An 11,931-nucleotide genomic window follows, 5' to 3' on the forward strand; every position below is an offset into this window, starting at 1 on the left:
CTTGGCTAACGGGTCGGTCCCTTTAGTCGACTGGTTAACGTTGTCGCCCGTGGTGCGGGAGATCCGGGTTCGCGTTCTAGCTGCGGCCGTTCCCGGGCTGCCCCCGAATTCGCGACACTACGTCACTGACACTACGTCCTCCCCAGCGAAACTACTCACTGTTAGGTGAAAAGAAGCAGCTGACGACTCCTCATACATCGGAGGAGACATGTGGTAGTCCGGATTGGCAGAGGGGGTGGAGCAGCAATCGAGACAGCCCAGAAGAATGGTAATTGCCCGGATACAATTGGGGAGAAAAAGGGGGACGGAGGAAAGTTTTTCTGAATTTGTCAATTTGCGAGAGTTAAATTGATTTAAGAAATTACAAACTACAATTTTTTTTCACATTTGATGTCATACCACATGCATTTGATGTCATACCAAAACAACAAACACCCGGATGCTGTTTATAGATTACAGCTCTGCCTTCAACACTGTCATCCCCGCCAAACAAACCACCAAACTCCTCTCCCTTGGCCTCAACCCCTCCCTCTGTAACTGGATCCTGGACTTCCTGACCAACAGACCTCAGTCTGTTAGGTTAGATGACCACTCCTCCTCCACCCTGACCCTCAGCACAGGTGCCCCTCAAGGCTGTGTTCTGAGCCCCCTCCTTTTCTCCCTCTTTACCCACGACTGCCTGCCAGCTCACCCTTCAAATGTTATAGTTAAGTTTGCAGATGACACCACAGTCATTGGCCGTATCACCAACAATGACGAAATGACCTACAGAGACGAGATTGAGCACCTCACATCATGGTGTACTACCAACAATCTTGTCCTTAATGTGCAGAAGACAAATGAGCTGATTGTAGACTTCAGGAGGTCTAGAAGCTGCAGCCACTCCCCCATTCATATCAATGGGGTGGAAGTGGAGCATGTTTCCAGCTTTAAATTCCTTGGAGTCCACATCAGCAAGGACCTTTCGTGGACATTAAACACCCAGGCCCTTGTGAAAAAGGCCCAACAACGCCTGCATTTCCTGAGGAGGCTGAGGAGCGCCCGTCTACCCCCCAAAATTCTCACCAACTTTTACCACTGCACCATAGAGAGCATCCTGACCATCTGCATCTCAGTGTGGTACGGCAACTGCACCTCAGTAGACCAGAAAGCTCTGCAGCGGATTGTCAAGGCAACCCAGCATATCACCGGTACCCAGCTCCCAGCCATAAAAGACATTTATCACAAACAGAGATCCCACCCACCCCAACCATGGACTGTTCTCCCTCCTGCACTCTGGGAGGTGCTACAGGAGCCTCAGAGCCCGCACTACCAGGCTCAAAAACAGCTTCTTTCCACAAGCTGTTGACCACCTGTACCTGGCTACCCACTGAATGTCTGTAGATATTTTTAAATATTTTGTACTCCAGCTCTCTTTTAACTTATTTTTAGCTTTTGGTCTTCATTTGTGTATATCTTATACTGTGTTTGCTGTGTTTGTCTGTGTCTGTCTTGCACTGTTTGGTGAAGCCACAGCCCTCATTTCATTTTTAACATGTGCCTGCACATTGTTTTTAATGACAATAAATTGAATTGAATTGAATTGAATTGAAAACACTACATAAAAGTAAATGTCACTTTAGTGTAGAATGTTAATAAAAGGTCAGTATTTTGTGAGTAAGGCCCACAGAACTGATAGTCATTTGTGAGTTAGTGCCATGTTCATATGAGCAAGTCATTTGTAAAATCAAAATCATTTTTCGGGTAGTAGATATTCTGCATTAGACTGAATCTATTCACCTTGAATAAAGTACGTAAAATTTTTATTAGACTTGTGTATTGATACATATATTATACATATGTATAATAAATATGACAGGTAGTTTGATCACATGGCAAACTGCCCACATTCCAGTACCCCCCCCCCCACTCATACCACAACAGTAGTAGTTCATTCTGTCAAATAGTTTAAATGTGCGTTCAAATGTTGTATAATGTGTGTGTGTGTGTGTGTGTGTGTGTGTGTGTGTCTGCATGTGAGTAGCAGAGGGAGAATATGTTTAGGTATAATTTTGCTCAGTGTAAATACCATTCTTTTTTTTTTAGTTTTCCCCCGTTTTTCTCCCTAATTGTACTCGGCCAATTACTTCACTCTTCCGAGGCTTCCCGGTCACTTCTCCACCCCCTCTGCTGTTCCGGGAGGGCTGCAGACTACCACATGCCTCCTCTGATTAATGTGGAGTCGCCAGCCGCTTCATTTCACCTGACAGTGAGCAGTTTCACCAGGGGGACGTAGTGTGTGGGAGAATCACGCTATCCCCCCCCCCCGAACAGGCGCCCCGACCGACCAGAGGAGGCGCTAGTGCAGCCACCAGGACACACACCCACATTCAGCTTCCCACCCGCAGACACGGCCAATTGGGTCTGTAGAGACGCCCAATGTAACACGGGGATTCGAACCAGTGATCCTCGTGTTGGTAGACAAGGGAATAGACTGCTACGCCACCCGAATGCCCCTGGCAAACACCATTCTTACATATTGATCTGGTGGTGTGTATAAACTAATAAGTGTTGTGGCATTCGTCAGTTGTCTGCATGTGTTTGTTGGTAAGATGATAATTCAAGAGCGATGCAGACTGGTCATGAGCAAAACAGTTCAGCTTGCTCAAATACAATCATGAAAGAGTGAAAGAAATTACAATTTGACTTAGTACTCAGACCGGTTTTAATACTAATACTAAAGAGCATAAAAAAATTAAGGCCCAGTATCATATGCAGTAGGCCCACACATGAATACTGCATAGTAATCATGTTTAGATGATTTTAATATATATTTTAATTTGGCAGATAAAGGCTATTGGTGGCTCAGATTGATTCAAACCAGTAAGAACCTGTTCCTGTTAGGGCTCGGTCTGTTGACCAACCTGGCAACCAGCAATGAGAGCGGGGGAAGGGCGCGTCTGAAACACCTGCAGCCTATCTACTCGTTAACCACTCTAGTATAAGTTTGTTTGCTTTCCAGAACTCGTCGCGAGTTCGTCCTGAACAGTCCCGTGAGTAAATTCTTCGTCTCGAGTTTTGTGACATTTCTGTGTCTCCCGGTGGAGTACAGATTGTAGTATTCTCCGTGTTTTTGCTTGTTTGACTATTCCCTTGTGTCAGTTCTCCTTGAGAGCTTGTTCGGAGAAGAACTCTCTTTGTGTTTTCCCCATTGGATTTTCCCATCGTGATTTTCTAGTTGAGATCAAGTTTTTGATATTCTAATTTCTCCTCTCTCACTGTGGATCTTATTACTCGGTTGGACTTCTACCTTAAAGGAGCAGTTTGTGTTTTTTCCCCTTTCGGACTTTAAAGGAGCAGTTTGTGTTTTTTCCCTTTCGGACTTTAAAGGAGCAGTTTACGTTTTTTTCCCTTTCGGACTTTAAAGGAGCAGTTTACGTTTTTTCCCTTTCGGACTTTAAAGGAGCAGTTTACGTTTTTTCCTTTTCGGATTAAGGGGGCAGTTTACGTTTTCCCATTTTTAAGAAGCTATTCTCAAGTTCCGCCTGAAGCGCCTTCCCCTTCTGTCCAGGCCCGGCCGGCTCTCCTCTACGAGTCCTGCCAGGTTGGTGCTTTACTTTGTCTTGTGTTGTCGCTATTGGGTTCGTTCTACAAACCATAACAGTTCCTTTTTTAATTCCTTTACTTTTTGTCAGGTCTTACAAATTCCTTTGTACATCTTTCAAATATTAGTGCGTGTGCACATAGGACATGCACCTTTCCAAATAAGTTTTTGTCAGTTCCAACATTTTCTTTTTTACGATTGTCTTTTTTTTTTCGATATACGTACAGGTAGCGCACGATCAACGATTAGGGCTAACTACTCCAACTGGAGGTTTGATAGCATGTGCAACCGATTTATAAGCAAGAGGATTCAACTTTCACGGTACACATAAGAGCACATTTCAAGCATTAAGATTATTTTGTGAATTCGAAATTCTGTTGTCCAGGTCCTGATTCACTGCCATTCATTTCAGGGCCTCGCCCAAAATAAACATTAAGAAGTCTAAACCCACTGTAATGGCTAGGAAATCAATGGATTTTTTTTCTTCTGGCTTTGAGTGATCCGTTTTAATGAGCTAAACTGTTAGGGCTTTCTATGACAATTAATGTGGAGAATAACTTGCTGATACATTTACATGAAGTCAAAGGAACTGAAAACTAACCATGTCATACCAAAGTGAAATGTGCCTTTAATCACTGCTTGCAGTTATATGTACTTGGCAGAGTTGTTTTGAATCTTCATGTCAAACAAATGGGCTATCAGATGGGCTTCTGGTTCAAATACATGCAGAATGCTTTGGATCCTGTTGTGAATTATGAACATGTGTATTGGCCGTGGTAAGCCCTAATTGGCTTTACAAGAGAAAAGTGGCCACTGCACATCCAACTCTCCAGCTCTCCATAGGCCTCTAGTGGGGGGTTTAAAGTGCCAGTAATTCACTGGCCACTGACACATAAGCCTATTTATAAAAGTACACTAACTTAATGAATGGCCCATAGAATGGAGAGTTAAAACATTTACTGTCCTTAGAGACAGATAGAGAGAGACTGAGACAGAGAGAAAAATGGAGGCAGGGATATGGAGAGAGAGGGAGCGAGAGGAGAGAGCGGGTGAGAATGAATGGCCCATCGTATAAAGAGTTAAAACGTTTAAAGTGCAAATAGACAGCTGACCCTCTTATAGCTCGCACACACGCAGCCCTGACCCACACGGCCATCTAAACCACTTTACACCCAAATGATGGAGGGATGGAGAGAATGAAAGAGGGGTGGGAGAGCAAGGGATGTAGAACAGGATGGAAAGAGATGGAAGGGATGTTGGGGAGAGGGTGGGGGGGATGGAGGGTGGAGGAATGGGGGTCAATGGGGAGGAGTGGAAGGGGAAGGTGGGGGTATAGGAGAGTGAAATGTGACTGAGGTACATGGGGGGGGTTAGAGAGGGGGAGACCATGAGGGAGATTGAAGGAGTGGTGTTATAACAAGATGCATAATTATTAGGAGTAATGAGGGAAGCAATAGAAAGAAACAGAGGAGAAATGAGAATAGAGGGAAAAAATATGAGGGTTAAGTGGAAAGAGAGTGATAGAGAGAGGAGAGATTGCAGGACGCTTGTACAGACTGAGGTCCATAAATTACGAGAAGAGTGGTCATCTAGTTAACATCTAAGCGAAGTAGCATATGCCATTTGGTGAAGAGAGGGTCAGTAGAGAGAGGGGGCAAGGATCGAGGGGCAAAAGTGAGAGAAGCAAAGACAAGAGAAAAAGGGTATATGGGGGAAAGGAAAGCTATTCCTTCGTTCATTCCCTCCTGCCACTCCTCACTTGTCCTTTGTCCATCTCTTCCCCATAGTTTCGTCTCATGCTATGTTCTGCTTTACTCTGCAGTCTGCAGAGAATGAGGAGAGAGTGGCTGACTTATGACAAAAGCCTTCAAGTGTATTCAAACCCGCAACATCCTGAGTTCACGTTTGATGACTGGCCCAGCGCACCGACAAGGGGACCCTGTTCTGATACTACTTGTTTCAAATTGTTACATGCTTTCAAAAGAGTGGAAAGACATTTAAGGTAACATCAAAACATTTGTATAATTCAGAAAAGATTTAAAAAGAGAGGCAGTTTATTTTGTATCGTTTGTTTTTGTGTCTCATGCCACTGACGTAACATGTACTGTAATTTGCAAGAAATGTCTCACAATGTCAAACACTGTATTGTCATGTACCAAAGTTAAAAGCCATAAAAATATGAATTACAAAAAAGGAAGAGAGAGGCAGTTGTGTGTTCGTGTGTGTCTGTGTAGATCCATGTATGATTCCATGACTGTGTTATTACTTCTCTGTGTGTGTGTGTGTGTGTGTGTGTGTGTGTGTGTGTGTGTGTGTTTGTCAGGGGAATTGACTGCTGTGAAAGGCCATTACCACCGTGTGTCTGTGTCACAAGGCCTGCGAAACCCATGGGAACCCCACTACTGATACAAGCAGATAACACACACACACACACACACACAAATACTCTGCACAAACAATCCAAACATATGAGCACATTTGGACTCCACAAGAAAATATAAGTAAAACCATAGATCACATATGCAGCTGAAAACAGAGGATGCACACGCACACGCGCACACACACGCGCACACACACGCACACACACACACACACACACACACACACACACACACACACACACACACACACACACACACACGAGGTGGACAAAACAGTCCCCAAACACAGGCCCTTGAAACACCACCAGTGTGAAGCTGCCACACATTAGCACTTTACAGGTCACGGCACCCAAAACAGATACAGTATGGCCCCCATAGGAGATTGAACCTGTTTGGGACCAGAAAATCTCATCCATGGTTTCTCCAAAATCCAATAACAACCCCTTTGAAATCACATCATGGACATTATTGTTTGTAAGAAAACGCCTATTTGTACAAGTGTTTTATGTTGTGAGTTTTTCTCAGTACCACTGTGTTAAACCTTATCAACTAGAATGTCCCTTTGTCTAGGCTCCCTGTGTCTACCTTGCTGCATGTTTTGAAATAATCTCCAGTAATGAAGTTTTTCCAATTTATTTTCTAAAATGTATATTGTATGTGCTTGTTCTTTTGGCATGCATAACCAATTAACAATTTTTACTGATGCCTGCTTTCAGCACACGTTAGTTCATGCACTCTATCAGGATATTTCTACGATTTTGCCACAATTTCTACGATTGTGTCAAAAATCACAACTTTCTACGAATGAACCCCTCCTGAAACTCATCTCTTAAACTTATGCAGGAAGAGGTGACACATCCAGACTGCTTAATTCAGGTACTTACTGCAAAAAAATACATGTAAAACACCCACAGACTTCTAGATATTCAGTATTACATTAAAAAAAAAATCAAAAGCTTTAAAAAAAACTTTTTTTTTGTTTGCTCTCTGGCTGCGAGATTGCATAACCAAGAAGCAAGCTCAGATTCAGTCTCACTTTTGTGGACAACCCAACAGGAGCCTCAGAAGAGGGGAGGGAATAGGGACTGAGGGATGAATATGTGAAAGGAAAAGATGGGGACGAAGGCTCGAGGTGGAGGAGGAGGTGAGAGAAGTTAAGTCATCCATTAGAGATGCGGCGTGCAGAGCCCACTCTTACTGGCGTTCCACAAGGTTAACGATAAGAGCCCCTCGGCAGCTGAAATGCTCAAGTAGCTTTTATCGTATCATAATAATGAATCAAAGATAAAATAAAATAAATGAACTCCTAAAGGCGAGCGAGTAAAATGAAGCGTATGTGCAAAAGTCTGGGCAACGGGAAGCCCAAATAGAGAGAGAGAGAGAGAGAGAGAGAGAGAGAGAGAGAAACAAGTGAAAAAGAAAGAAAGAAAAATAAAGGTATAAAGATCTCTCTCTCTCCACCATTGGCTCCCATTCCGTTAATATCTTCTTATGTCATCTGGTTGAAAAATATTTGCCTGCAGGTCAGGGCTCCCTCCTGTACGGAAAAGGCTTCTTGAAACGCTCCTCGGCTCTCTGCTACATTAAATATCTGGCCTCTGCATCCCATTTACTGCAGCTGGCTATTAGAGAGGAGAGCGACGAGCCGGCGAGTAGGCAGATAGAGGGAGAGGGGGGATGTGAGAGGAGGAGAGCATGAGGAACGGCGGATGAAATGACAGCAGGTATGACAGGATTGAAGGATGAATAAATAAAGGAGGGCAGGAGAGGAAACGAGGGATTCACAAAACGAAACCTGACAAAAGAGAGAGATGGGGAGAAGTAGTGAAAGCAAGGGACGAAACTTTTCGTGCATGACTTGCCAGACGGAGCAGAGGCAAAGTTAAAGTGGGACGGAGACAGCGAAATAGAGGGATTGAGAGATAGAGATTCTTTTTATTTTTCGCTACTCGTATTTGCTGGCGCTTTAAAAAAAAGGCCTGCACTGTTTACAAGAAAAATTCCCCGATGGCTTTGCGTCTATGCAGTCAGTACTGATGGGTAATGTAGTCGACTGAAGATATGAACTCCTCGCTATGTACTGTACTGATGGAGAAATGCGTTCTAATACCCGCAGGCTTTCCCAAAGTGCCTATACGTACCGGAATGCATTGCGCGCGAGCCTCCGTCGTCGCCCATAAATCCCTGCTAGTGTCGATGATTTGTTTTGGAATAGCGTCTTTAAACTACAACGGCCTGTAGTTTTTTCCGTCCGCCGACTGACGTCACGATTTGTCACCTGGTACAGAAAAGAACCGCCGCGCCAGAGATGTAGAAATGATCGGGAACAACAGCGGGTGTCTTTAATATTGTAACGTGCATGGATAAGTAGACACGTTCAGTGGTTAAATTGGGATTTCTGAGGTGGGGGATCCCTAGTTTGTGGAGGTTGGGACTAAGATGTGGCAGGAGCGGTGCCAATATAAATCAAAACACATATCACACTGATAGTAAAAAAAAAAAGGTGCTATTTCACTGCTGTAACTGGAAGCTATTAAACTTCGGAAATAGCAGTCAAACAAATAATAAGCATACATTATATTCATTAATTTATTGTATGTCATTGTCATTGTCATTACCATTACAATACAAAACACAATCTCATTTTCCCCCCCTGACATTGGTGGGGACACAAATTTTAGCACATACACAGCTGAGGTGTTTTGCGCGGGTAAATTAGAGTGGTAATAAAAGAACGTGGTTTCAAACGAAAGCTAACTTTGCTTTCTGTGTAGCTAGCTAACTAGCTAGCTAGCTGTTTTCCTCTCCACACAAATCCATTTTGCTCACTCAGACAAGTGCCCGCTAGCAACAATAGCTAATGTTAGCTGCCTGAACAGGGTTATATTTTTCTCTCCACACTGCCCACAAATCCCTTTATGTATTGCTCCCCAGCAGACAGCTATTTTTGCTTGCTATTAGTCTACAGACATATTTTTGCTATGGTATTGAACTGCCTGGATGCTAGATCTAGCTAGCAAGTTAAATAACCTATAATTTACCTCAGTCAATGCACGGTCATCTGCTCTACTTTGCTGTTCGCTTCTGAATTCTGAGCACGCTGTGGCACGCTTGTTGCATGACGTCTCCAGATCGCGCGCTGACACGAGACACAACAAACCAATGATGATGCAGCTTGAGTTTGCACTGCAGATGTCAGTGTGGCTCATTATTCATCAACACCAGAGCACTCTATACGGCGCTGGGTATAGCCGAACCAACAACATTACTTTAGACTTATTATGAGGTGATCAATATTCTTTTTAATTTAACAACTACAATATATTTCTATGACGATCTAATGTGCCGGAGCTGAGATCCGCTTGGTTCCAATTTTGATCCTAGGTGCCGGATCTCAGATACGGAAAGATCCGGCCCAATTTAACCCCTGGCACGTTTATCCTTAGCTAACGGGTCGGACCCTTTAGTCGACTGGTTAACGTTGTCGCTTGCGGAGCGGGAGACACGGGTTCGCGTCCCGGCTGTGGCGATGGTTCCCGGACTGCCCCCTGAATTCGCTACATTGGTGTCAGAAGTGGGATGATGAGACAGTGAGATCATCGGAAGCATATGCGCCCAGAGGCGTGAAGGAGCTGATATGCTTTAGCGCGGGGACGCGCTTCCCGAAGGAGGGGGGGTAGTGTAACGTGCATGGATAAGTAGACGCGTTGGTCTTTGACTGACGGGTCGGACCCTGTAGTTGACTGGTTAACGTTGTCGCTTGCGGAGGGAGACACGGGTTCGCGTCCCGGCTGTGGCGACGGTCTTCCGGACTGCCCCCGGAATTCGCTACAATATTCTATCCCTGCTGCAGACATTTCGGCAATGTTGAACACAGCATAATTTACATCAGTGTGTGTGTGTGTGTGTGCGTGTGTGTGTGAGTGCGCACGTGCGCTCGCGTGCGTGTGTGTGTGTGTGTGTGTGTGTGGGGCCCTTGGCAATATTCTGTTGTGTGTGCATTCAGAGTGGACGGTCGTTAAACCACCCACTGGAACAAGCTGTCACCATTTCCTCTTTTGTCCCCCTCCTTCCATCCATTCATCCTTCTATTTTCATTTTCTCAGCTAAGAAAATTTACAAACATCGAGACAAACTTCATTACAAAATAAATTTGACCAAATTCTAGTATGGTAAACGCTCAAGCAAAATAACATTTTGTTCAATCCCTATCCAAAGGAATGTGTCAAATTGGTTACACTGAAACACGTGTGTGTCAGTTTCAGACAGTAATGAGACAGGGGTCAAAAGTGGAAGCCTCGTTTTAATTCATATTGCTCTACTGTAATAATCCTGAAAGGCATAGTCTGGAGTAACACGTAATGTTTCAACCCATAATAGTTTAAGTTACAGAATCATAGGTCTCTCTTTTTGCATTGAACAATATATACAATGTCAAATAAATACATTTACACAAATGGACATTATTGTCGGAGCACACTTGTATGATACACGTCACAAAAATATACAGGTAATTGTTTCATTTTTATTTATTTTTTTTCATTTACTGATGTGAAGCACATCTAAAATCTACGGACATGGTTTTATAATAACATTACAGGGTCTCCTGTCTTCAGCGACTCTCCTCTGCCAGGCAAGGGTCTTTTTTTGTGACTTAATATCCCTTTTTTAAATGCGTCTCTCTGAATATTTTTCTTCATATTCGCAGCTTAACACTGCAGCCTATGTGGCAGTCACATTTGGGGATTCGATACAGCTAACAGACTAAACATGGTAAGAGCTGGCGATGGGACAGTTTGGCCATGGACGTGTTAACTGGCTTCTCTCTCACATGGACAGTTTCTGTTTGTGTCCATTGCCAAGCAACGTGTCATAATATTCCAGCTAGAGGGCATTGTTACATATTTGCAGCAAACAGTTCTTCTTTCTACAGATGGGACGGTAGCTGAGTATAATGCAACCAAGACAAAGTATTTCCATCAATGGCTGCACGAGAACCAGTGCAGTTCTCCCATTGCTTCTGACAGAAATAGCGGTTTGCATCATCTTTTCATCGTTCACTTTGTTGATTCCTTGACTTTCATTGAAACTGCAGAATAAATCCAGCAAATACATCAACATTTGAATCTATAATCCAGCACCAAAAAGTGCAATTTCTGTCTCGTTGCTGTACACTCTTTAATATTGCTTGTTAAATTGAATAAAACATAGGTCTGGGGGGGAAGAAAAGAAAAGAAAAACACCTTTTTCTACATCTAAACATGTAGAGAGCTAGTTCCATCAAACCTTCTGAAAGAGGAAGCAAACAACCTATCTCCTGATTTTAGCTGGCGGAATATTATTCTTTACTTTATTTTGAAATATTTTCAAAGAACACTGACTTTCACCATATGACAAGATGGGGCAGCATCCTTAAAGAAGCCTTATTTTCTGACAGTGACGTTGGTGAGAACTGGTATTTATCCAACTGCAAACACAAGACGGTCTCCAGTAAGTAACTGTTCCATGGCCGTGCTAATGTTAAGGCTTTTGCACTGTCGCTGAGATGATTTTGCCTTTAATTTGTAAGGATAACAATAATGTGATGAAAGCCATGTGTATAATCTTATTAGGACCAGTTATAATCTTATATTAGGACCAGTGGCTGCTCTTGGGGTGGGGTGAGGGGTCGAAATTTCACACGATAAAAAAAAAAAAAACACCACGTCGTTTTATCATGTTAACATTTCTTCTCAGCTCAGATCAACTCAGAGAGGCTTGTAACAACTTTCCCTTGCATGAATTATGCAGCGTTACACAGGAACGGTATGACAACTGACAAGGAGAGAAAAACAAGAGGACAGAAGACAGACAACAAAACATTAAGAAAACAGCACCTTTCCTCCAGAAGTCATACCAGTGTGCCATAGATGATATGAAATGCCAAAGTCATTCTGACACCAAGAAGGACTTGGGAGTATGTTCAGA

The sequence above is a fragment of the Lampris incognitus genome, chromosome 4, assembly GCF_029633865.1.
Source record: "Lampris incognitus isolate fLamInc1 chromosome 4, fLamInc1.hap2, whole genome shotgun sequence".
Lineage (NCBI taxonomy): Eukaryota > Metazoa > Chordata > Actinopteri > Lampriformes > Lampridae > Lampris > Lampris incognitus.